The sequence below is a fragment of the Pongo pygmaeus genome, chromosome 1, assembly GCF_028885625.2.
Source record: "Pongo pygmaeus isolate AG05252 chromosome 1, NHGRI_mPonPyg2-v2.0_pri, whole genome shotgun sequence".
In the NCBI taxonomy this organism is placed as follows: domain Eukaryota; kingdom Metazoa; phylum Chordata; class Mammalia; order Primates; family Hominidae; genus Pongo; species Pongo pygmaeus.
The window spans coordinates 170,204,185-170,230,260 of NC_072373.2; the positions used below are offsets into that span (position 1 = coordinate 170,204,185).

The 26,076-nt window shown below is 36.3% G+C and overlaps 1 protein-coding gene across 1 annotated transcript in view; it reads left to right on the forward strand.

The window, feature by feature from the left end:
- The window catches only part of C1H1orf87 (chromosome 1 C1orf87 homolog), a 144,503-nt gene that overhangs the window by 18,976 nt on the left and 99,451 nt on the right, over positions 1-26,076 (forward strand). The window contains exons 2-3 of the transcript XR_010124422.1: positions 10,714-10,857; positions 23,683-24,381. The gene's annotated coding sequence lies outside the window, so the exon portion shown is untranslated. Of the gene's footprint in view, positions 1-10,713; positions 10,858-23,682 lie in introns of the transcript that reaches the window.

Sequence of the window (26,076 nt, forward strand, 5' to 3'; positions counted from 1 at the left end):
GTTGATGCTTTTATCTATTAAATACCTGATTCCTTCTTCCTAAGTGCATTCATTTTAAATATATCTCTCAACTAAATTTTATAAATGCTGACTTTCACAGACGTGAAATTTGTAAGAAAAACATAAAATGCTGTTGGAATTAGAATCAACTTATTTCTGACTTTCTTAAATAATGGTAATAGAAAGTTGGTAGGCAGCTTCAGTAATCCCTAATCAGCATTTTATAACACATTAGCAGTTGATGTCTGGAGTCTGACATTTGCTGTGAATGAGTGCCTGGCAGCTTTTGTTGTAAGTTTGGGATGCTTTTGCTTAGTAATGTGTTCCTTGTTGTCTAGAAGGAGGGAACTTTACTCTCCAAGGCACCTTACGCTGTGAATGTCAGTCTCTCAACCCATCCCAGGGCTCACCTTCCACACCTAATACTATTCTGGGGGTTTCCTGGCTATGGGTCAGATATGACTTGTGCTGTGATTGTGAGCGCTTCTCCTGAGATGCACTTGTCAGTCTTCAAAAAGATCCAAATAGCTTTTTATTTATTCAGGACCTCATAGAGACAGCAAAACTTAAGTTGAGAGTTGAACCTGCTTCACGGACTGAGAATATACAGTTTGTGATATGGTTCACAGAAACATAACATATATATCAATTATATGTACAATACAGTAGGAACCTGATGTTTATGCCCTAGTTAACTTCTCCAAAGGGTTAGCGAAAACCTTGAGTGTGAAATGGGTAAGTGAATGAGATCGATTCTATCTATCCTCATCCCTTTTTTGGTCCAAGCTCCTATCTTCCTCCAGGCCCCCTGCTGCTCTTGCCCAACACTGCATGTTCTCTCAAAGTATCCACCAATGGAGGCCTGAGCTGAAAATTATCTCTCACTATGGAGAGAAGTGAAAATCCATTCATGAAATCTGACCCCACCTACTCCATCTCTGTTTATCTATTTCACTGTCATTACCATATAGGTTACACATACAACAATGCTATCTAATCCCGCCTATTTCACGAAGCAAAAATTTAATGTATTGTTACTGGGTATGCAAAACACACAGAAAGTCAAGATATAATGTAGATAAAAACAGTGGTAAAGACTTAGATCTGTTTCTAGGTCACACCTGACTGTGTAATTGAAAGATGTTTTCACCTTTTGGACCAAAGAGTTCAGTTTATATTTGTTTCGTTTCTTACATATTGATGGAAAAATGTGGTTTTTGTACCACAGCAAATTAAATATCTGCTTGTATTTTCTTTTATTAAATATACCACCTTCTTAATAGATAATTTACTTTTCCTTTCAGATAATTGGTAGGAAAATGTGCTCCCAAGCTTCTGATAATACATCAACATATTGCAAATGCATTTACTAGATCAAAAAAGCCAGTCTCAAAAGATGGTATACTGTGTGAATTCATATATAGAATATTTAGGAAAAGGCAAAACTGAAGAGTGGAGAACAAATCAATGGCTGCCAGGGTTGGAGGAGGAAGAACAGGCTTGCACAGAAAGAAACAGAGTGAGAAACTTTTGGTGGGGGAGGGCTCGTCATTAGGTATAACCATTTTAGGAGTGTTTGTATGGACCCATGTTTTTAATTTAAAAACACTGAATTGTATACAACCAGGAATAAATTTTATTCTATGTAAAATAATAAAAAATGTTAAAGGCCATGTGATTTTTTGTATGGTATAAAATGGGAAGAACTTTGGCTAGGTATCTAATAATTATGGATTTGCCACACTACTTAAGATACCATGTATTTACACCATCTTTAGTTATTAGCCTTTGGATTACAATGTCAAAGGCAATACTAGAATTTTGCTAAGGTAGATTCAACTATTTAAGTAACATATAATCACAGAATCAAATAATTAAAAGGGTTCTTGAGAGTAATTTATCATATTAACAGATTAAAAAGGAAAACCATATAATCAACTCAATAGATTAGGAAAATTAACTATCTGACATTCAACTCTGATTTTAGAAAAAAAAAAAAAAAAAAAAAAAAAACTAGGTATAAAAGGGCATACCCTTAACCTGATGACAGGTATCTACATAAAACCTAAAGCTAGCATTATACATAATGGTTATAAATTGAATGCTTTCCTTTAAAATGAGGAACAAGATGACAATGTCTGTTCTCCCCACTTCTATTCAACTTTCTGCTTCTAGCCAGGGACACAGGAAATTTTGGGGAGTGACAGATAGTTCATTATCTTGATTGTAATGATTTTTTTCATGAATGTATATACACATCAAAACTTATCAGGTCATAGCCTTCAATGTGTGTAGTTTATTTTATGCCAGTTATACATTAATAAAGCTTTTTTAAAAATGCCATTTAAGTGCAGTCCCTCCACCTGATAGTAAGCAAAGCCTAATCAAGTTCTTTTTTTTTTAACTTTTATTTTAGGTTCAGGGGTACATGTGAAGGTTTGTTACATAGGTAAACAGGTGTCATGGGGGTTTGTTGTACAGGTTATTTCATCACCCAGGTACTAAGCTCAGTTCCCAATAGTTACATTTTCTGCTCCTCTCCCTCCTCCCATCCTGCCTGCTCAAGTAGGCCCTAGTGTCTATTGTTTCCTTCTTCACATTCATAAGTTCTTATCATTTAGCTCTCACTTATAAGTGAGAATGTGTGGTATTTGGTTTTCTGTTCCTGCATCAGTTTGCTAAGGATCATTCCCTCTAGATCCATCCATGTCCCCACAAAAGACATGATCTCATTCTTTTTCATGCCTGCATAGTATTCCATGGTATATATGTACCACATTTTCTTTATACAATCCGTCATTGATGGGCATTTAATTTGATTGCATGTCTTTGCTATTGAGAATAGTGATGCAATGAACATTCACATGCATGCGTCTGTCTGATAGAATATTTATATTTCTCTGGGTATATACCAGAGATTGGTGGTAGAACTAGAACTACCATTGCTGGGTTGAATGGTAGTTCTGCTTTTTAGCTCCTAGAGAAATTGCCATACGGCTTTCCACAATGGTTGAATTAATTTACACTCCCAACCAACAGTGTATAAGTGTTCTCTTTTCTCCGCAACCTCACTAGTATCTGTTATTATTTGACTTTTTAATAATTGCCATTCTGACTGGTGTGAGATGGTATCTCATTGTGGTTTTGATTTGCATTTCCTTCGTGATCGGTGCTAATCAAGCTCTTAGAGTCTTCATAGTCTGTCTATTTTTATTGGAAGTAGCCAGGAAGTCACTGGGTAGAGGTAGACCTGGTAATTGAGATATAGCTAAATATTCACTCCTGACAAATAGAACAGAACAAATCAGACTTCCAGAAAGTCTGTTCACTGGGAGCAGAGAAAAACTATAGGATCCAATCTCACTGATAAGTAGGAAAGTATATTACTAAAGCAAAAAAAGACGAAGACAGATTTGAAATCAAATTATAAATGCACCAATTCTTGTTTCTATTATACTTTCTGAGCTTCACTTCCTGCTCTGTGAAATGACAACAAAAATACTTTTTTTTTTCTAAAGGGTGCTGTGAATAACAAATAAATTATTCTATGTTACATGCCTTATATATATATGAGGCATTCAATAAATACTGAATAAATTCCCCTTTCTTTGACCCAAGTCTTTTCTGCTTTTCTGTCTCTTAAAAGCCTTATAAATAGTTATTTATCCAACTACTTATTAAGTATGTTCTTTCTATCAACTCCAGTGCCAGGCAGTGGATATCACGGAAGAATCAGGCATGGCTTTTACCTAGGAGGAGCTCACGGTCTGGTAAGGAAAAAAATATATAAACAAATGCTATATCGCCATTCTACAGTCAAAGGCAGTGCTAGAAAGAGTAGAACCACACAGGTAGAGCGACTAGTTTTGCTTAGCTGTCTCAGGCAAGGCTTTTTAGAGAAGGAGCAAAAAGCAGGTCTTGAAAGATGCGTGAGAGTTAACCACATTTATGTGGATTTAATTGTGGATTCCAAACTGAAAAAAACAAAAGCTGTACATTGCATTCATAACTATTACTAACAAAGTGCTTTTTGTAGCTCATACTTCATGATATAATTCTGAATCCACATGCACTGAAAACAACTTCAGGGCCTCCCTGAGCTTAGCAATCTGCCCCAAAACTCCCTGGTCCATTTAGAGAGGCCTGATCATTCTATATGATTTTAACCTCCTTGATCTTGCCTGGGCTCTCAGAAGAGGCTCAGATGCTCAACAATCTAAGACTAAAGAAAGGTTATCCCATGGAAGGACAAGTTCCGTACTGAGTTTGTGTTTATCACAACATTAAAATCATTTAAAGGCATCATTAAAGAAGTTGCAGGCCCCTCGGGCCTGTCAGATATGGATGGAAGTCTGAATGTTATTTTTCCTGAACAATCTTCAGAGTGAATGAAACAAATTATCTTCCTCCAGGGAGATTGCTGAGCACCTTAGACAAAGGTATCACGTAATCACACCCCAACCAGAAAATCAGAAACATCTGGAACTAGAAATTTTTTGAATACATATCAGAAGGTATATATTGAATAGATCAAGAGAGTATCCTCCTGAGCTAGACAAGTTAATGTGATTTGGAGCCATAAATAACAAACTGCTTCATCTCCATTGCCACCTCATGCATCTCCATTCTTGAAGACTATTGTAATATGGTGGTTTGATTTGAAGTTGCCTGGACACGAGATACATCCCTGAAATCCTACAAGTACCAGATTCTTCATTTGGAAACTTGTGCTCATTCCACTGCAACATGCTGCTTCTGAGAGAATGAGCATGCCCTTCTCCCCAGTCCCCACCATACATTTTATCAGGGAACCCTGAGTATATGGAACCCAGGACTGCTAAATTTTGCTGGGAAAAGGAAAGAGATTGGAGATTAGGTACATGGCTCCAGGATATGCAATGAAGAAACTTTCTACAAAAAAGAAACCTAACAATTACAAAGAGCTAAAAAGAAGCAAAGGAAAGAGAACTAATTATGTGTTTGGTACTGTGCTAATTATTTAATTAAATCCAGTGATAGCTATTAATATATCCATTATAAAGATAAACAGGCTGGGCGTGGTGGCTCATGCCTGTAATCCCAGCACTTTTGGAGGCTGAGGCGGGCAGATCACAAGGTCAGGAGATCGAGACCATCCTGGCTAACACGGTGAAACCCTGTCTCTACTAAAAATACAAAAAAATTAGCCAGGCATGGTGGCGGGTGCCTGTAGTCCCAGCTACTTAGGAGGCTGAGGCAGGAGAATGGCATGAACCCGGGAGGCAGAACTTGCAGTGAGCCAAGATCGCGCCACTGCACTCCAGCTTGGGAGACAGAGTGTGACTCCTTCTCAAAAAAATAAAATAAAATAAAATAAAGATAAACAAACTGAAGCTTAGGGTAGTGAAACGTTTAGTTAAAGAATACTATTAATAAGGAGCAGAGTACAGATTGGAATTTAAATCATCTTGACTCCAAAGCAAATGCTCTTAACCACTCTTCTATTTGAAAAAAAAAAAAAAAAAAAACACTACATTGTTTATACAGTATATTTCAGAGTATGCAATGTGCACTACACAGTATACAGAAACTGGCCCACAGCCAAGAATGAGCCCCCAGGCAGAGATCACTTTCCCTCCAAAGTCATAAAGTCACTCAACCCTGCCCCTGAAACTACCTGGACACTGATGTGAGTGTGAAGTGAAGGAGACATTTGGAATGATTGGGCCTTTAAACCAGTAGTGGCTGTGTAATGCAGGAGACTCCACACTGGCAGCTACTGACTTACTGTGATGAGACAGATTAAAGTGGAGTTTCCCTGCTAAGCCAGCGAAGTGGCCACTCCGTGGAAGGATCAGATTCATTACTGAAAATGTAGTGACTACATTTTCTTGTATATCTGAATGTAGTGTGAGGATACACCTCCTTACTAAATATGAACGGCACTATGATAAATATAGTTACGTAAATACACAGGGACCCACACAAGCTATGACAGAGAAACTTCAACTAATTTGTGGGCTCAGGTAATGGTGTGGAGGTGATGTGTGAGCAGAAATTAGAAGGAGTAGGAGATAACTCAGTAACTGAATTAAGGGAGCACCCCAGACAAAATAACAGCTTATGTGCAACAGCCACCAGAGGTAGAAAGAAGCAGAGGAAGGCCTGAGCCAAAACTTACCACCATCTACAGCCACCTGTCACAACCAAAAGTGCTCTAAGGAAATTTGCTGGGTCCAGCATGGTGGCTCACGTCTGTAACCCCAGAACTTTGGGAGGCTGGGGCAGGAGGATGGCTTGAGCCCAGGAGTTCCAGACCAGCCTGGGAAACATGGAAAGACCCTGTTTCTACAAAAAATTTAAAAAATTAGCTGGGTGTGGTGGCACATGGCTATAGTCCCAGCTACTTGGGAGGCTAAGGCAGGAGGATTGCTTAAGCCTGGGAGGTCAAGGCTGCAGTGAGCTATGATTCTACCACTGCACTCCAGCTTGGACAACAAGCAAGACTCTGTCTCAAGAAAAAGAAAAATTGCTGAATAAAAATAAAATAAAATTGTCTCTGGACTTTTTTTTTTTCTTTTTGAGATGGGGTCTCGCTGTCTCTCCCAGGCTGGAGTGCAGTGGCGTGACCTCGGCTCACTGCAACCTCTGCCTCCTGTGCTCAAGAAATTCTCCTGCCTCAGCCTCCTGAGTAGCTGGGATTACAGGCACCCACCACAATGCCCAGCTAATTTTTGTATTTTTAGCAGAGACAGGATTTCACCATGTTGGCCAGGCTGGTCTTGAACTCCTAACCTCAAGTAATCCACCCACCTTGGCCTCCCAAAGTGCTGGGATTACAAGCGTGAGCCACCATGCTCAGCCATCTCTGGACTTTTAATCAGCCAATTGGTTAAAAGCTCTCTGCCCAATTTTCCCTACACTTAGTCCTACAGAGTGACCTGATTTCTCTTCCCAACACTAACTCACTGATCAGTAAAATCAACAGGTTGGCTGATTTTCCATCCAACCCTCATTCTGGTTATTTTAATGTTCCAACATAGCTGGAAGTCGCAAAGTTTCATTTGAGTCCTGTCTGTACGTCCTCCATTTCTGCCGACACAAAAGGGCCATTTGGTGGGGACACCGCATACTGAAAAGGTCATGGTGATAGAAGATCATGAGGCCCTGCTGCTACAGGAGTGTATCACTAAGACACGTGACTAATTCAAATCTATAACCTGTTCACTCTTCCCTTTTGAGTAATAGTTTTGTATCCCCTTTGAAAGAAGTCTTAAAGATTGTCACGAAGTTATGGGGCTTTTACAATTACCATAATAACATTACCTAGATAGCACTTGGTAGTATACAATATGTTGTTAAATTCATTCTTTTATTTACTCCTCCTACTTTTAACTGTATGAAGGGGGCAAGACAGCTACTATTCTTCATTCTATTTTATACATTCTCATACTGGTGCACAGAGTTTTAAGGATTTTGTCTAATTTATTGCTGAAAAAAAAACTATCTCAAAACTTAGTAGCTTCAAACAAAAACTATCTTATTATATCTCATGATTTTGAAGTTAAGTATTTGAGCAGGGTTCAGCTGTGTGACTTTTCTCCAAGTAGCATTGTGATCTCTCAGTGGTATTCACCTGGCAGATGGTCTGGTTTAGAGGACCAAGGATGGCCTCACTCATATGTCTAGTGCCTTGGCTAGGACGTCTGGAAGGCTAGACTCAGCTGGAACTTTAGACCAGAGTATCACCACATGGCCTCTTAAGAACAGTGGTTCCAAGTTAGTTCCAGAAGACAGTGTTCCAATGAACTGGGTAGTATTCTGCTTAGTTCCCAAAGATAGTACTACAGCATGGCATTTGTGATCTAACCTTGAGAGTCATATAATAATTCTCTCATATTCTATTAATCAGAGAAGTCAAAATCTCACACAAATTCAAGGAGAGAAAGCAAAAACTCTATTACATTTTTCTTGATTTTATATTGTTGGGAGAAAAAAATTTGTCTATCATTAGATGGGAAGAAATGTTAAGGAAACTGTGATTATGTTTTAAGAATCATAGGCTCACAGGAAATGCTGGAACTGTGATTTAAATCCAGGACTTTGACTCCAAATTCCATTCCTTTGATCCACTATATGAAGAGTCACCAATAACCCACATGCCTGTAGGATGTAGAGACATGAGGGAAGAGGCTGGCAGGGAACTCTGGCAAACCAGGAAGCATAGACTCAAGGGCAGACCAAGACTCTGTGGCCAGTTGTGTTGACTTATCATAAAAAGATAAAAATCCAGATTTTTATATGAAATCCCCCAATTTTTAAATATTGATAAATAATGCAAATTTTAATGCACAGTTTGAAATCTTTCCCCTATATCACACAATTTGAGCTTTTCTGTTTTGTTTTTTGTCAAGAGGAAAATTACACAATTAGTTGTTTCCTTTAAAGCAAGAAGTGGCCGGGCATGGTGGCTCATGCCTGTAATCTCAGCTCTTTGGGAGACTGAGGTGGATGGATTGCTTGAGTCCAGGAGTACGAGACCAGCCTGGCCAACATAGTGAAACCCTATCTCTACAAAAAATTAAAAACAAATTAGCTGGGTGTGGTGTCACTTGCCTGTAGTCCAAGCTACTTGGGAGGCTGAGGTGGGAGGATTCCTTGAGCCTGGTAGTGGAGGCTGTCATGAGCCAAGATCGCACCACCACACTCCAGCCTGGTTGACAGATCCAGATTCTGTCTCAAAAAATAGAAAATAATACAAGGTCAGATGGGGAGTCAGACAGCCTCAGATTCTAATTCTGGTTTTGTTAATTGCTAACTCTGAGCCTTACACTAAGTCACTTATGCTCTCTGAGCATGCATCCTCGTATGTAAAATAGGGATAATAATAATAATAACCCTATAGAACTGCCATGAGAATAAACTGAGGCAATGCATGTAAAAAGCCTAGTATAGATCATGATACGCAGAAGATGTTCAGTAAATCGTACTTATGATTATGGAGAGAAAACTATCCTACCACACTATAATATGAAACACTATGAAGAACGTTGACCAGAAATCAAAAGACCTGAGTTTTATTCTAGGCTCCATTTCTGGATAACATTCTGATTTTTATCAGTTCAGTCTCAATTACATCATCTATAGAATTGGTATGGTAATATCAACGCTACCTACCTCTAGATGCTGGGGGATCAACAAACTACCTGTGTGGAAGAGCCTCCTAAGTTGCTCCCAATATTTAAGCCACACTTAAAATACCACCATGGGCCATTAGACATCTTGACCTTCATTGGATATCAGCATCAGAGAAGCAAAGAGCACACTGGTCAGAGACGAGTCTAAGCTATGAATCAGCAATCAGGGAGGCTAAAAGGTAGGGGGCCCCTACAAGAGCACAGTCTACTTCAGGCTGTGAATGGATGTGTTAGTCCATTTTGTGCTGCTCTAGCAGAATACCTGAGACTGGGTAATTTATCATTAGCAGACATTTATCGGCTCACAGTTCCAGAGGCTGGGAAGTCCAAGATTAAGACAGCAGCATAAGGGGAGGGTCTTCTTGCTGTGGCATCACATAATAGACGGCAGAAGAGCAAAGACAGGGTAAGATGACACCAAATTTGCCCTTTTATAATGTTATCAACACCACCTATGAGAAAGGAGCACTTATGACCTAATCACCTCTTAAAGGTCCCACCTCTTAATACTGTTACAATGGCAATTAAATTTCAACATGAGTTTTGGAGAGGACAAACATTCAAAGTGTAGCAATAAAGCACATGAAAACAGAAGTTACGATCTGTACAGAGGCTGCAGGAATAGGTGAGCAGCATGGTGGGCCCTAGACTTAAATTCTGGCCATTATTTAGATGACCTTGGGAATATCACTTCTCTGAAGCTTGTTTAATTCATCACAGGTATTATGAATAATATAATCTCCTCTTGAAAGGGTTAATATTCAGATCCACTCAACAAGCTCATGTTAATTGTATGAGACTGTCTCATACATACTCTTAATGAATGTTTATTGAATCTGACTCTGAGCCATTCTAAAGTCAAGCAGAAGACTACAAATTTTGCCCCTTTGAAACTCAGGAGAATACACACACACACACACACACACCCCCCACAAATGAGTACAGTAAACTGATAAAACCTGAAAAGTTTTGTGGATTGTACCAATGCCAACTTCCTGGTTTCTATATAGCAGTAGTATACTTATGCAAGACGTAACCATTGGGAAATAAACTAGATGAAAGGCAAGCATGAGTCCTCTCTGTATTTTTGTGTGTGTGTGACTTCCTATGAATCTGTAATTGTTTCCAACAACAACAACAAAAGTTTAAAAAGAAAAGTCAGAAGAAACAATGGAATGTAAATGAGAAAGATAAATTAGTAAGACATTAATATCAGAAAACAAGGCAAAGAAGAGAGTTGAAAGGCCAGGAACATTGTAGTGAAGGAAGAGGAAATCCACAGACAGAAAAAAAAAAAAAAAAAAAACTTAGGACCTAGCCAAATCCATGGCTGCAGATAAAATAGGTAAATGTGACCACATGGCTAGAAAGGGAGGGTATGCTATGAAATGGGGGAAGAAACAGGGAAAGAATAGAGGTCACTGGAAAAAAAAATACCAGAAGTAGATCATGCATCACACCGTGTGTGGTTTTTCATATGTGTCCTGGAGCTTGTTCTGAGGCTAAGTCTTGAATGGTACATTTGTCTTTCTTACAGATTCGTGACCATTTTCTTGTTTATTCAATCCATAGAAAGGTTAATTATGCTAGTGACTGTGGTTGGAAAACAATTCTTGGAAAATGCTTTGGTAACAACAGGTTGGCAGTGTATGGAAACCATCTGCTTCCTACAAATGTTAAGGTAAACTTTAAAACTTGTGGGGTTAGCAATTACAGATTGTATAGTAGTTTAATGGAGTGAAAATACATGCTGTGTTGATGCAGACTTTCTGGATCTTCTTGACACCCAGCCTAAAAGGAACACCATGTTATAAGAAGAATGGTCTTTAGGCATATCAAAACTTTGAGTAAGTCATCTTTGTTTGCATGTATTAAGGCTAACAGAACAAGAACACCACACAAGGGAATATAGTATTTATACTGAATGTCTCCTAAGTAAATTAAGTCTCTCTGGTTTGCTCTTGCCTTGACCCACTAATGGGAACCGGATCATAGATGGAAGATTTGTTTCTCATAAAAATATTCTGTTTATTCTACAAAGGAACATAAAATGCTGTTCCTCTGACCTCATGGCATGAGCTGCTCTCAAGGGCGGCACTTGTGGTGGTTGCAGCTGCTTTGTCATAGAGCTGCCTGCTCTCCAATTCTAACGGCAGAGCTCTCCACCTCCATTCTGGAGGAGAGAAATGGAAATGGCTAATGTGCTCCCAACTTAGTAAATGCTGTCGGGGCTGCTAATCCATCACTCTAAGGGTACTCCTCAAAGAAACAGATTCTTGCTAAAACCATTCAGCTGAAGCTGAGAGTAAAAATTTTAAGTAGAGTGGAACTCAGAATTATGAATGGCAATGGGGAGTGGACACAAATCATATTTGCTAATGGAAGTGAAAAATCTAATAGGTCCCTTGTGGTTTCAGCTTCATAGCAACACCTTATAATGCCTAGGCCTTAGGTGGCTTATGTCCATTACTTATTGAGGAATGGCCATGCATACATATAAATTAAGGTCTTAGGCAATCCTAAATCTATAGGTAAGTAACATTCTCCACACAACATTCTCACCCTGATTGACTATTTGTAATGCATTTGTTGAGGTCTCGCAAAGCCAGAAAAAAAACTGTGTTGTCTACTTCAATTTGTATATGTGAACATCTTGTAGGAATAGTTATAAAAAATGAAACATACATCCCAGTCAGAAGACTGTAGGGCATAATTAAGAGCCCCAAATTTGGAATTAGAAAATATTTGTTTGGCACCGCATATTCTCACTCATAGGTGGGAATTGAACAATGAGAACACATGGACACAGGAAGGGGAACATCACACTTCGGGGACTGTTGTGGGGTGGGGGGAGGAGGGAGGGATAGCACTGGGAGATATACCTAATGCTAGATGACGAGTTGGTGGGTGCAGCACACCAGCATGGTACATGTGTACATATGTAACTTACCTGCACGTTGCGCACATGTACCATAGAGCCTAAAGTATAATAATAATAATAATAATAATAATGATAATAATAATAAAGAAAAAATATATATATATTATTCCATTAAGTCTCTGACATAAAGGAGTTTACATTGAGTTAGGGAATTGAGATTTACTACTAAATAATATACAGGAATGAAGTAATAATAAAAGTATTGCAACAAGTAAAAAAAAAAAAAAAAATTTGTTTGAATACAGATTTTGCCACTATATACTTAACCTTGTGATGGGTTTTTAAACCCTCTTACTCATAGAATCCTCCTAATTAAAACTAGATAGATGGCAATATGTCTTACATAGGACGGCTGTATGTGACAAACAGCTATTTCACTTTGTGACAGATACCTATTATTCTCTCTTTCTTAGTTCATCAAGCCCCAATTTTGCCTAGGTATTCATATGTGCCCTAGCTATGTGTTCAGAGAAATGTATCCTCCCCAAGCCTAAGTGGAAAATCATGATCGGTCTAAGCCAAACATGGTCATTCCACTTCCTCTGATAGAATCTGGTCTAGGCATTGGTATGTGACAAACTTCTGGACAAAGAGGCATAAAGCAAGGCTTTGGGGGAAGGAAGTATCTAACAAATGGATTATTCACTCTCACATAGAGCCCCCTGAAGATAAACTTCCCTTTCCTTCCTCGGGATATAGTCAGCCACATGGGACACCTGAAACTACAGCAGCCAAGTAAGAGTCATGAAAATAAAGCCAAGATAATTTCAGAGAAGTCAGGGTAGATCAGTTGCTCAATGACAGGATGAGTCTATGAGTTAATAGCTCAAGAACCACCCTATCTCTCTACGATAAACTTACTGTGTTTAAGCTACTTTTTTTTTTTTACTTGCAACAAAGAAATCCTATCTGATATAATGTAAAAATCAAATAAATAATGTCCTGGGAGGCTACGCTCTAGATATGGGATGAATCAGAGGCAAAAGGTAGCTTTCCAAAGTCGCAACCTAGCTTCTAGTCATCCCAGTCCTAGACTGTATTAAAGTGATCGGTCCTCTAATGTAAAAATCAAATAAATGATGTCCTGGGAGGTTACACTCTACATATGGGATGAACCAGAGGCAAATGGTAGCTTTCCGAAGTCACGACCTAGCTTCTAGTCATCCCCCAGTCCTAGACTGTATTAAAGTGATCTGTCCTCTATTTACAGTCTAGGGGATATGGGGAACTCACTCTGGAGGAAAATGACATCACTCAGAGATTCTATAAATTCCCATACACAGTGTCTGGCATTCAATTAAACATGCCAGACAAATCAACAGGCAAGACTCAGAGAAAAATAAAAATAATAGAAAAGAACCAGAGATAACCTAGTTTGAGGATTTGTAAGACATAAACTTGAAAATAACTGTGAGTAATATGTTTCAGACAAATAGATGACAAGATAGAGAATGCAATCAGAGAACAGGAACCTATAAAAATAAAATTAAATTCTATGGCTAAGAAATATAATAATATAAATTAAGAATTCAATATGGACTCGACAGTTAACCAGGAATTAGGTCAACAGAAACTAATTCAAGCCAAAGACAGAAGAGCAAAGTAGCTGGAAAATTCAGAAAATATGAGAGATATATGAGAGATAATTAAAAGGTCTAATTCATATTGTAATATAAATTATATATAGTTCTCTCTATATATGTATATATAATTAGAGTTATATAAAGGGAGCAGAGAAAGAGTCAAAGGCAATATTTGAAAGTTACAGCTGAAAATTCCCAAAAATTTACAAAAGACATTAAGCCTCAGATTAAACCAGTATTTATACAAAGAAAACCACACCTAGGCATATCATAGTAAAACTACTAAAATCTAAAACCAAAAACATTTTGAAATCAGCAAGAAGAAAAAACACGTTTACTTTCCAAGGATCAGTAAGTCTGATGGCTGGTTTTTCAGAAACTGTAGAAGTTTTAGGACTATAGAGATGTTATTGTTAAGGTACTGAAGGGAAATAGCTATCAATCCCCAAATGTAAAATCAGTAAAAATATCCACTTAAGATGAAAGCTATCCTTGGCACCCACAGAAATAACTATTTATTTCCTACCAAAAAATATGTACAAGAATGGCTATCACAAGTTTCTTTTGAAGAGCCAAAATTAAAAAACAACCAGCATCTATCAATAATAGAATGAATAAGTAAATTGTTTTATATTTATATGGTAAGATACCTACTGCAATAAAGAAAAATAAACTACTACTATTTATAAAATATAGATGGATATCACAGTCCTAGCCAGAAACAAAAGTACGTATTACATGACTCCACTTATAAGAAGTTCAAGAATAGACAAAACTAACTCATGGTAGGAGAATACAGAATAGTAGCTACTTCTGTGGGAAGTATGAGGGGGCTTACTGGAGTGCTATGTATGTTTGAAACCTTGTCTTCAGTAACACACATGTAAAAATTCAAGTTGAACACTTAAAATTTGTGCTCTTGAATGTAAGTTAATCCTCAATATTACTTACATAAGAAAAAAGCAAAGCAAAAATACAAGCAAAGAAACAAACCTTCAGAAAATTTGCTGTCAGCAGAACCCCTATAAAAAATGCTAAAAATAGTTCTTCAGACAGCAGGAAAATCATCTTGAACAATGAAATGAAAATGTAGGAAAGAAGGGTGATGAAAAACGTTATATAAGTAGATAAACCTAAATAAATATTATCTTTACAAAACAGTAATAATGTTATGTGAAATCTAAAATGTATATGTTATATTGCTTCACACCAAAAACATCAGAAAGACAGCAAACATGATACAAATGTTCTAAATGTTAGCAATGTCCAGAAACTAGTAAAAGACTAATTTATGTTAGACTATAATTAGTTAAGAATTTTTGTTGTAATTTCTAGGATATCCACTAAAAGCCTGATAAAATAATGAATAACTAATCAGTTAATTGAGTCAAAATAGTAAAATAATAAACGTGATAGAGAAAGTGGAACAAACAAATATACTAGTAAATGCATTAAATATAATTGGACTAAACATTTCAATTAAAAACAAAGATTGTTAAATTGGATGAAACAAAATGTAACAATGCGCTCCTTGTAAGAAACACTCTTTAAATGTAAAGACATAGACAGATGATGAGTAAAAGGATGGCTTCTTATGCTGGAATTCCAGAGATGCAGACTCTGACACAAGAATTTGAGTGCAAATATTATAGTTAAGTATTAGGTTATGCCAGGATCATATGCAGGGGAGTGGAAAAATCAGACAGAGAAAGGAAGGAATACAGGATGCACTAATGAACAGTTCAATTCTTCAGGCTACTGTAACTGAATTCTGCTATAGACGACTGAGAGGTGATATAAAATGTATAACACAGTTATCTCAACTGAGACATTAGGAAGCTGGGTTATTTATCTCGAAACTCCCATACCTCAGTGGTGGAAGACTGCACCTGGAGAACTACTAACTTCCCCACACTTCCTGCCTGCTCCACAAATCAATTAAAAGAAAACTATAGAAGGTGCCTTCATAAGCACTCAGTAGATTGCTTTGGCACTCTAGAAGAGTAAGTGCTAAGTAGCTACTGCCACAATTTTTAAAAATATATGATGCAAACATTAAAAAAAAATTTATGTAGTCATGCCAAAATCAGACAATGTAGGCTTTAAGGCAAACACATTGATAAAAATTTAAAAAGTCTATTTCATGAAATAAGGAAATAATTTGCGCTTACTAAAATGAACTCAACTGTATAGCTTCACAATGTACAAAATATAAATTGACACAAGTAAAAGGAGAAATAAATCTACAATCATAGAAATATTAACAGAACTCTCCTAATAATTGACATATTGCCTGACAAAAATATCAGTAAGAAAAGAGAAGATTTGAATAACACAAATAACACATTGGAACTAATTGACAAATTAGTTCACTGCAAGTGAAAGCAATGACAGAATACACCTTCTTTTTAAGTGTACATAGAACATTTATCAAACTTGGCAATATGTTAGACCATAAACACATCTCAACAACTTCCAAGCAATTAGAGTAGTACAGAATATCTCCTCTGATGTCACTGTTTATACCTAGAAATCAATAACAAAAAGACTAAATAGAAAACCCCTAAAACTAGAAATGATGCAAAATATTTCTAAATGGCCATTGTGTCAAAGAATAAGTCACAAATGAAATTATAAAATATTTTGTATTGAATTACAATAAAACATAATATACAAAATTTGCAGGATGCTGCTAAATTAGGCTTAGATGAAAATGTGTATCCTTCCCATTCAGAAAAAAAAAAAAAAAAAAAAAAGGGCAGCTTGCTGCCAGTGCTCATTTCATTTTACGTAAATATGCCCTTCGAGGGAAGGAAGTCTGACTGATTTTCAATGTGAAAATAAAATATAAAAACTGTTCTTAGAATTATTTCTAAACAGAACTGGTCACTAATCCTCATGTAACAGAAATGTATATGATGATCACTACTTGGTAAATTTCAAAGCACATAACACCACAAATCAGAACATCACATTCTGCACAAAAGGTGATCTGGCATTCTCGTCATTGTGCCAGCAGCAAACTTTGCAGCCACCAGCTGAATTCGGTTTCTCTGATGTTGGTGGCATGCTGTTGGGGAAATGTCTTCCAGACAGGCGAAGAGATGTGACACCAGCAGAACACGGAGGACCTCAGAGATGTTGTTGCCTTGGCTTGTGATGCTTTTCCAGCATTCTTTCCATCAAGGTCATTCTGAAGTTTGCATGGCTCATCGTGTGTTCAGGATTGTCCTTCCTGATGTAGGAGTTCAGCACTGCAATGTTTAGAAGGTGGCGAAAGAATTTCTTATATCAAACCTTGTGCCTTTTGTGCTCCATTGGATAAGAAGTGAGCATCTGATCAGCCAAGTCCACTGCTCCCATATTCTCATTATAATCCACAATGACACATGGCTTCTTAGTTTTCTTTCCATTTCTGTTGTCTACTTCAATCACAGTATTATTGTGGAATGATGACAACATTGTCACCTCCTTCTTGTCACACTATTTTATCTCAGGGGGTAAATGCTGCAGCCGCAAGTGCCACTAGTGAGTATTCTTGGGGCAAATGGAAAATGGGTTAAATGCACATATTAGAAAAGAAATTTTAAAAGGCCCAAACTCAGTGATCTAAGTAATTAATTCAAGAAGTAAAAGGAAGGAGATAAAAAAAAGAGCAGAAAATAATGAAGCGAAAAAATACAATAGAGAAAAATAAAGCAAAAATGATTAGATTAAAAATGAATAAACATCTAGCAAGACTGATCAAAGAGAGAGAGAAAGAGGATCACTGGTATAAAAAAGAGTATATTACAACATACATTTTTTACCCTTTTTTAAAAAGCATACTTTTTGAAAAGATAGATAATGAGAGGATATTATGAATAGTTTTATGGCAATAAATGTTAAAGTTTAAATGAAATTGCCAAAATTATTTTCTAAAAACTCCTACACTCTTTTGACAAAAGAATAAGTAGAAAATAATCTATATTTATTTTAAAAGGTTAAATCTCTAATTTAAAACATTCCATTAATCTCTGGGCTCAGATAGCTTCACTGGTTAGTTCTTCCACATATTTAAGAATTAAATATTATCAATCTTCCACAAATTTTTCCAGACACAGAAAAGGTGAGTTAACTTTATAAGGCCAGAATAACCCTGATCCAACAACTTGGCAAAGGTATCACTGTCAGAGTAATCTCTCTGAAGACCATATAAAAATCATAAATAAAATATTAACAAGCCCAATCCAATGTTATGCAAAAATGATAATACATCAAAGCCAAGTAGGGTTTTTTTAGTTCAATCAATTTAAGTCAGCACATTAATGAAATAAAAAATAAAATCATATGGTAATCTCAACAGAGGAAAGCATTTGATAAAATTCAACACTTTATTCTAAAAACTCCTAGCAAACTTGGAATAGGGTGCACTTTCTTAATTGGACAAATAATATTTTTTAAATACTTATATCAAATATCATACTTAAGAGTGAAATACTGAAAACTTTCTCCCTAAAATTGTGAATGAAACAAGGATACCTGATATTACCATTTGTATTTAACATTGTACTTGTTGACTTGGCTGGTATAATAATGCAAAAAAAAAATTAGAAGTAAGAATTGCTATAGAGGAAATTAAAATGCCCTTACATATAACATGATTGTATGCAATAGGCAATCTAAAACAATATACAAATAGAACTAGCAAGTGAAACAAGTGAGATTGATATTAATTAATTATAATAGTTTTCATGTAACAGTAGTAAATGGAAAGTAAAATTTTAGAAAATACTATCATTTACAATAACATCAAAGACACAAAATACTTAGGAAAAAAATTAATGAAAGAGGAAAGACTTTCACAGTCACAACTATGAAATGTTACTGAGAGAAATTAAAGAAAATCAAAATAAATGGAGGGATATACCATGTTCATGGATTTAACAACTCGTACTATAAAAATGTTAATTTCCCTCAAAATTGATCTATTGATTTCATACTATCTCACTCAACATCCCCAGCAAAATTATTAATTTGTTTTGTGAAAAAAAGACCATCTGATTCTAAAATTTGTCGTGAAATGCAAAAGGTTAAGAATAGCAAAGACAATTGTGAAAAAGTACAATACTGGGAGATTTACCCATGAGTTTTCAAAACTCGTTTATGTCTACATTAATTAAGACATTTAAGTATTGGTGTGTTGATAGATACATAATTAGAACAGAAGAGAGAGTTCAAAGATATAATATATGGTCAATTGATTTTGACAGTTATTTCTCTGAAGTGTAGTTTAAAAATAATGATCTTTGCAATAAACGCTACTGGCTCAATTGGAAATTATTATTGAAAAATGTAAATCTCAATTGTTTCCCAACAAGAAGCAACAAAAACTAATTATCAGTGAAATACAGATCTAAATATGAAAATGTAGAACATTAAAGCTTCTAGAAGAAAACAAAAGAATATATGTTTATGATCTTAGGGTAAGAAACACAGATTTATTAAACAGAACAAAAAATCAATAACATTAGAAATTATAAATTATATAAAAATTAATAACTCTTATATACCAAAAGAGTATTTCAAGAGTGGAAAGTCAAATCAGGGGGCTGTGGGAAAGGAAAAAATAAAATAAATAATTAATTTAAAAAAGAAAAAGTCAAGTTACAGAGTAGGAGAATATATTTGACATACATATAGCAAAGAATCCATATCCAGATTAAAAAATAATAATAATAAACTACAAATCAAGAAGAAAGAGGCACAACCAAAATAGGCATTTCACAAAAGAAGATGTCCAAATGGTCAATAAGCATATGAAAAGGTACTCAACTTCATTAAACATTAAAAAAATGCAAATTAAAATAACAAAAACAGTACATTACACATCCAATAGACTAGGTATAAAATTTCTGACCTCACCAAACTTTGTTGAGTATGTGGAGCTACCTTCTACCTGCTTGGGAGAGAGTAAATTATTTGAACTACTCTGAAAAACCCATAGGCAGTATCTAACAAAGCCAACAAAATAGGTACTCTATGACACAGCAATTCAGCTCCTAAGTATACAGCCAACAGAAATGTGTTTCTGTTTTATCTGTATATCAAAAAACAAACACAATAATTTATAGATCCCAAAAAAACCGGAAATAACCCAAATGCTTTTTAATAGGAGAATGGATAAAAAATTCAATACAGCAACAATAAAGAACAAACCATACCACACGCAACAACCCAAGTAATCTTACAAACATAACTGAGTAAAATAAACCTTACCTAAAAGTATACAATAGGCAATTCCACTTATTCAAGTTCAAAAACAGGCAAAACCAATTCAAACTGTTGGAACTCAGAAGAGCAGTGACCTTTGACTAGGATGCAGCACAAGGAGTATACAGGAAATGCTCCTCGTTCTTGGTCCTGCTGCTCGTTACACAGGCGCATTGTACATTTTAAAAATTATTCTTCACTTGTGATGTGTGCATGTTTCTCTGTATGTATTATATGTAATGCCATGTCTTAAAATAAAACAAAATAAGTGTATATTAATATGTTTGGTAAAATGAAAACTGTGTAGAAACAAAATGAATGTATGTGACAGTACTTTGTAAACAAGTTTTGATTGCTCAAGTGTAGGGACGTGATTGATTCTCAAAATATGTTTGGTAAAGAAGGAAAGAGAAAAAGAAATATACAAGGAGGACTGAAAGACAGGTCGAAAGGAAAGAAGAGAGGGAAATAGAAACAGAAACTGCCAATACAGCCAAGGATGTATACACCTTGAGCAGTCTCTGCTATGCTAGCTATCAGATTCACTGACATAACCTGTACTTGCACACAAAATATACAATTTCAGCAGTCCAATAACTCGTAAGTATCAGGCTCTGGGTTTTTCTTCAGTTAGACTTCCAGACCATATTTTTAACTTCCATCCTCTACTGCTAACACAATTGTCAGTTGTTATCTACGTAGACATATGCAAGGCTAAATAAATAACAAGACCTAAGGCTCTTCCACTTCTCAGATTTGTTTCTTACTATTTATCTTCCTTTATCTCTGATGAACAGTGAAGTTGTCACTTGATAAAGGAAAAGCAGTAAAACATAACACAACAACGTGGTTTCCTACACAGCAGTCTGGAAATGGGTCACTAGGAGAAATGTTTTCAGGGTTTGAACTTGCAGGTGAAGACAATGGGGCTCTAAAATCATGTTTGTCTGTGTGCTGAGTGCTAGTAACTAAAGAAAAATGTCCCTTTGCTTTCAAAGCAAACCTTAAAAGTTTCTTTCCACCATTGAGAAAGATCTCCCTATTCTGACACCTGTAGTATCCAAGATCACACTGAAGACCCTTCTGTGTGACATCTTTATCCCCCCATGCACATCTTTCATGAAGCCAGTATTCAAGATTTCACGTACCTCTTTTCAGGTGTTCAGTTTCCTGCCCTTCTGAAAATTCTTATTAAAAACATGTTTGTTGCTCACGTACTGGGTGATTTTTATGGCCTATCTCAACGAATCCTCATCACATGTCTATGGGGTAGCTTATTGGTTCTCATGTTTCAGAGGAGGACAGTGATGTAGAGAGATGTTAAGGGGTGTGTTCAAGGTCATACAGATATTAAGGGGCAGAGCCAGAATCTGTTGGATACTGAGACCTGTCTTCCCTTTCCACACACTGCGTAAATCATGCCCACATTGCATATTGCAAACTGGTATGAACATCTGGAATCTGAAAAAAGAGAGAGGAATATGAGCAACTCTAAAAAGCAGACTAAAACACAAAAAGCTTAGCACCCTGAGGCTAAATGGCCAATCTTTCATAATTCCATAGCCTCTAAAACCTTAGTAATTGAATTACATTATAATTATTGAAGTTTGTTTTATAATTACTCAGGTCCACTTATACATGCATTTATTAATCAGACCTTTAGTTAATATCTATCAGTTACCACATACTGGTCTAAGAACTAGGAATTCAAAAGGGACTATTATTAATGTTATTATTATTGTTATTATTACAACGATGATGACAGCATGCTGCCTACTTTCATGTACTTTATAATCTAATGGAAAGATAACCAATTAAATTAGCAACACAGTAAATGTGTTATCTGTTATAACAGGAAATTATGAGCTGGGTCATCAAAATAAAAGTACAATCATGATTAGAGTTATGTTGTCAAGAAGGCATGAAAGTGGAAAATATATTTTAGATTTAAATCAAGATAATATTAAAATAAGTTTGGAACTTTTACATGTATGTGCCTTAATAATCAGAAAACTATATAGCAAGAATATACTTTTTTGGATGATACAAAATAAATAAGAAATTATTCCAAGTGATTATCTGCCTCTGTTTGGCAGTAAGATCAAAGCTCATCCACATGAGCTTTTAGGTCTGGCTGTATTTCCATATCTAGCAAGGTATTGTGTAAAATGCAAGATCTCTGGAGGCACAGGCGCTGAGTATGAATATCAAATGTGTCCCAAGACTGGCTAGTTGTTTATTTTATTTCTATTAGAAAGAGCTATTCACAAGAATATTGGGCATAAGATTGTTGTGAGAACCGAGGAAGATAACATAGATAAATGTACTTTGTTATATATTTTATTAATCAGACGCTTTTTGGTTGCAAATGCCAAAAACTTAACTCAAATTAGCTTCAAAAACAGTATTTACTGACTCCAGTAACTAGGAAGGATGGAGCAGATCTCTCCTCACAAGTTGCTAGGGCTTAAAGGATGCAATCTGAGTGCGCTCCATCTCTTGCGTTTGGCTTTATCCTTTCTTTTGTAAACAGTCTCCTTGAGGTTTACCTAATCCTAGCTAGCAACCCTATAGGAGACAGCAAGTCTTTGTCTCCACTTCTGCATCCATAAATCCCACAGATTCTCATTGGCCAGACTTTCATCCTATCAATAACCTTCAAGTCAATTAATAGAACTAGAATAAGAGAATTAGTGTAACTGACTAAGCCTGGTCACATTTCTCCCATGTGGTCACATGTACCGTACATGAAATTGGCATCCCTATCAGAATACTGTGGTATGTGTTCCAGGGGAGGAGCAATTCTCCAAAGAAGACAGGACAGAAACAATCATACTGGAGAGTCAAATCTATGACTACACAATCCACTACACTGAGTGTGCCTAAAGTTAAGAATTGTGGATTTCTACAGACACCTCATTAAATTATAGCTGTGTGATTTGGCCTAGATATTTCACTGCTCTGGGCTTCATTTTCCTCATCTATAAAATAACTCACTTTGCAGAGCCATTGTAAACATTAAATGAAATAATAAACCAAGGATGCTTTGTGCCTTGGACATAGAACTGCTCTGTGAGTAGCCATTATTAATAATACTAATTTTCATCTCAAAGGCATAGGAACAAAAGCCCAAAGAGGTTGTGACTTACTCTTGGCCACATCCACTGAACACCCCGATGGAGAGATCAGAACACGTGGAAGAGCCTGGAGCCCTGCACACATCCTTTACACTCTGGGAATTGTACAAATGACTGATCAATGGTGACGTTTGGTCCTGAGGGAGACAGAGGCTCACAGTTAGCTGTGCTTAAGGATAATCGTATAATAATCATAATATCTTGTGCTGCATGGTGCTTTTATTTCACAAAGTGTTTGCCATCAATTACATCATTTTACTCTTAAATATCCCTATGAGTCAGGAAAGACATTATTGCCATTAGTTGTTGTTCTTATTATCGATTTTTAAAATGCTCTGCTTGTTACAGAGCAAATACAGCCATTCCCATTTTTAAACTGTTTCTAGTATATTTTTTCAATACATTCTGTGGTTTAGCTTTGTCTTACTCAAGTTGTCTTCAAATTGAAACACGGCAAATTTCCTTGACAAATGCACAGCAAAATGGCTTAGGAAGAGAATCACTAAGGGATGGAAGAGCAGGAAAATGCATTTTTATGTACAAAAAAAAAATGGATTACAAAATCTGTAATTCCCATTCTTGAATTTCTGCAGCATCTCAAGTCAGGAGGACCAAGAGATCTATGAGCTGATATGACACCACAAGTTAGCAGCTGTTCACGTGGATCCCAGGCAGTTGCCAAACGAATGCATCTCTCAACGTAAACAGAACCAGTGGAAAGTCTGGGCCTCACGAAATCTTGAAATCTGCCAAATTATTCCAGCTGCATGAAAATGAGTTCTTATCTTCTTTTCTCATCATACAGAGAAGAAGGTATGATGAAGAAAAGAGAATTCTCATCTAGGTAAAAGCCAGAAATCCCAGATTCTACCACTCAGCTCTGCCATGGCCTTACTTTAGGCAAGTCAAAGCCACTCTCTGAGTCTCATTCACTTCTAGAGAGTGGAAATACATGAACTTCTGAGGAAGAAGGTCTGGGTGTGAATCTAGATTTTCTACATTTTGACTGCATGACAAGTTATTTAATTTTCTGAGCTCTAGTTACATTTGAATTGCTTAGATTTGAAGATTAACACCAATCTGTAAAAACACCTCATATAGTGTTGGGCATATAGCAGAGGATTAAGAGTTATTAGTAGAACAAAATAAGCAATAAAGTTTACATAACTTTATTGAAAGATATACAGATGACATATACATTTATAATTACAGAGGTATTTCTTAAAAATAAAATCAGTCATTTTAAATGATTAATAAAGGAATATGATACATCATGCATAGTATACATAAAATGTTTTATATTATTTAGAATTCCTGAATAAATAATTGCTCTTCAAAAAACAAAGTAATATTGTATAAAAGCAAAGGGTAGGATCACTCTCTTCTTTCATACAGTAATTATCTAAGGATCTCCTATGTGCCAAGCACTTTCATGCACACGCTACTAACAAATCATACGGTGTCTTCCTTGTATAGAAAGGACATTCAACCAATAATAATAAAGGACTGTTCTTCCCTGGGGAAAGTACTTAGAAAGAGTGTTTGAGGAATATATAAAAGTGCTGTCAAACTCAGTCTCAACAGAATTTAGCTAGGTGAAAACAAAAAGGTAGAGAATTCTAGGTTGAGCAAAGAGCATCAGTGAACCAGCTTTGAGGAAGAAGATGAAAGACATTTGCTAAGAAAGAAAGAGTCTATAGAAATCTTAGGGGGAAAAGCACGAATGAATCTCTTAACTGACAAGAGATAAGATCCTTGTCTAATAATATAAGCAGCTACCACATGATGAATGCCGATCTTTCCAAGGACTTCCATCCTTGTTTCCAAAACAATCAGTGTGCCCATCTACAAAAACAAAGCAGAGAGGAGCTTAGCTGCTAAACATGCTTTGATAGCCAAACATTCTCATGAGTCTCTAAAGGTAACCACTTCCATAGTCCATCCAACACCTTGTGGACAACGGGGTTTCACAGTCCAGCTAGGCCACTTACTAGTCAGATGTCCTTGGGCAAGTCACTGAAGACCTAGACCTCAGTTTCCCCATTGTTCAATGTTGACAGTCATAACCCATTTCAGCCTTCTTTTCAACCAACCACATGAGACCAACATTTTGATGAAAGGTGTGTTTGGATGTCACCTCCTGCCCTACAATTTTACATATTTATCATGAAGCCTGATTTTATCAGCAGCCAATAACCACTTATAAAAAATGAAAATATCCCTGCATAATAAGACTCTTGTGGGAATAGTAAGGGAGTTGGAACTCACTTATAAAAATCAAGTAGCAAAATGATTTAGCTGTTGGTTAACTCCAGCCTGGGCTATGCTGTGCATGGGAAATGAGCTCAGCTTTGAATGCAGCAGATTCTGCTTGTTTGGGTAGTACTTCTAATCGAAGCATGTACGTATATTTTCCCTCAATCACAGGAAAACAAATTGGCAGTGGCATATTGCTTTGATATTTCAACCATTTGCTGGATTTCCATCCCTCCAAGATATCCAGCATCCAATTCATGCTAAACAGAAGCATGAAGCAAGAGTAGGCCAAACTAGAGAACCCAGTATTTGTGAGCCTATTCGAACCTTGTAAAGATTTGATCAGCAAATATGCCAATTGATACACCATGTTTTACAACTGCAGTTGTCTTGGTCTATAAAACTTATTATAATTCTGAAGGGATTTCTGCTTTCTTTGCAGACATTTCTGTTTTACTGCCACCAAGTGGTCTAGATTAAAATTGGCAGTTTTGTTGCTCGGAGTTTCAAGAAGCAAAAGAAAGAAGAGTATTTTTATTTTTAAGTATAAGATACAAATAAATGATCCAGAAAGGCATCTTTCTCTCCTGCCTGATTCATTCTATTTTCTCCATCTAAATCATCGAAATATCTCCCCTAGTATACACACACCCACATGCGCACACACACACATACACACCCCATTCTATTTTCTCTATCTAAATCATCTAAATACCTCCCCCAGTACACAC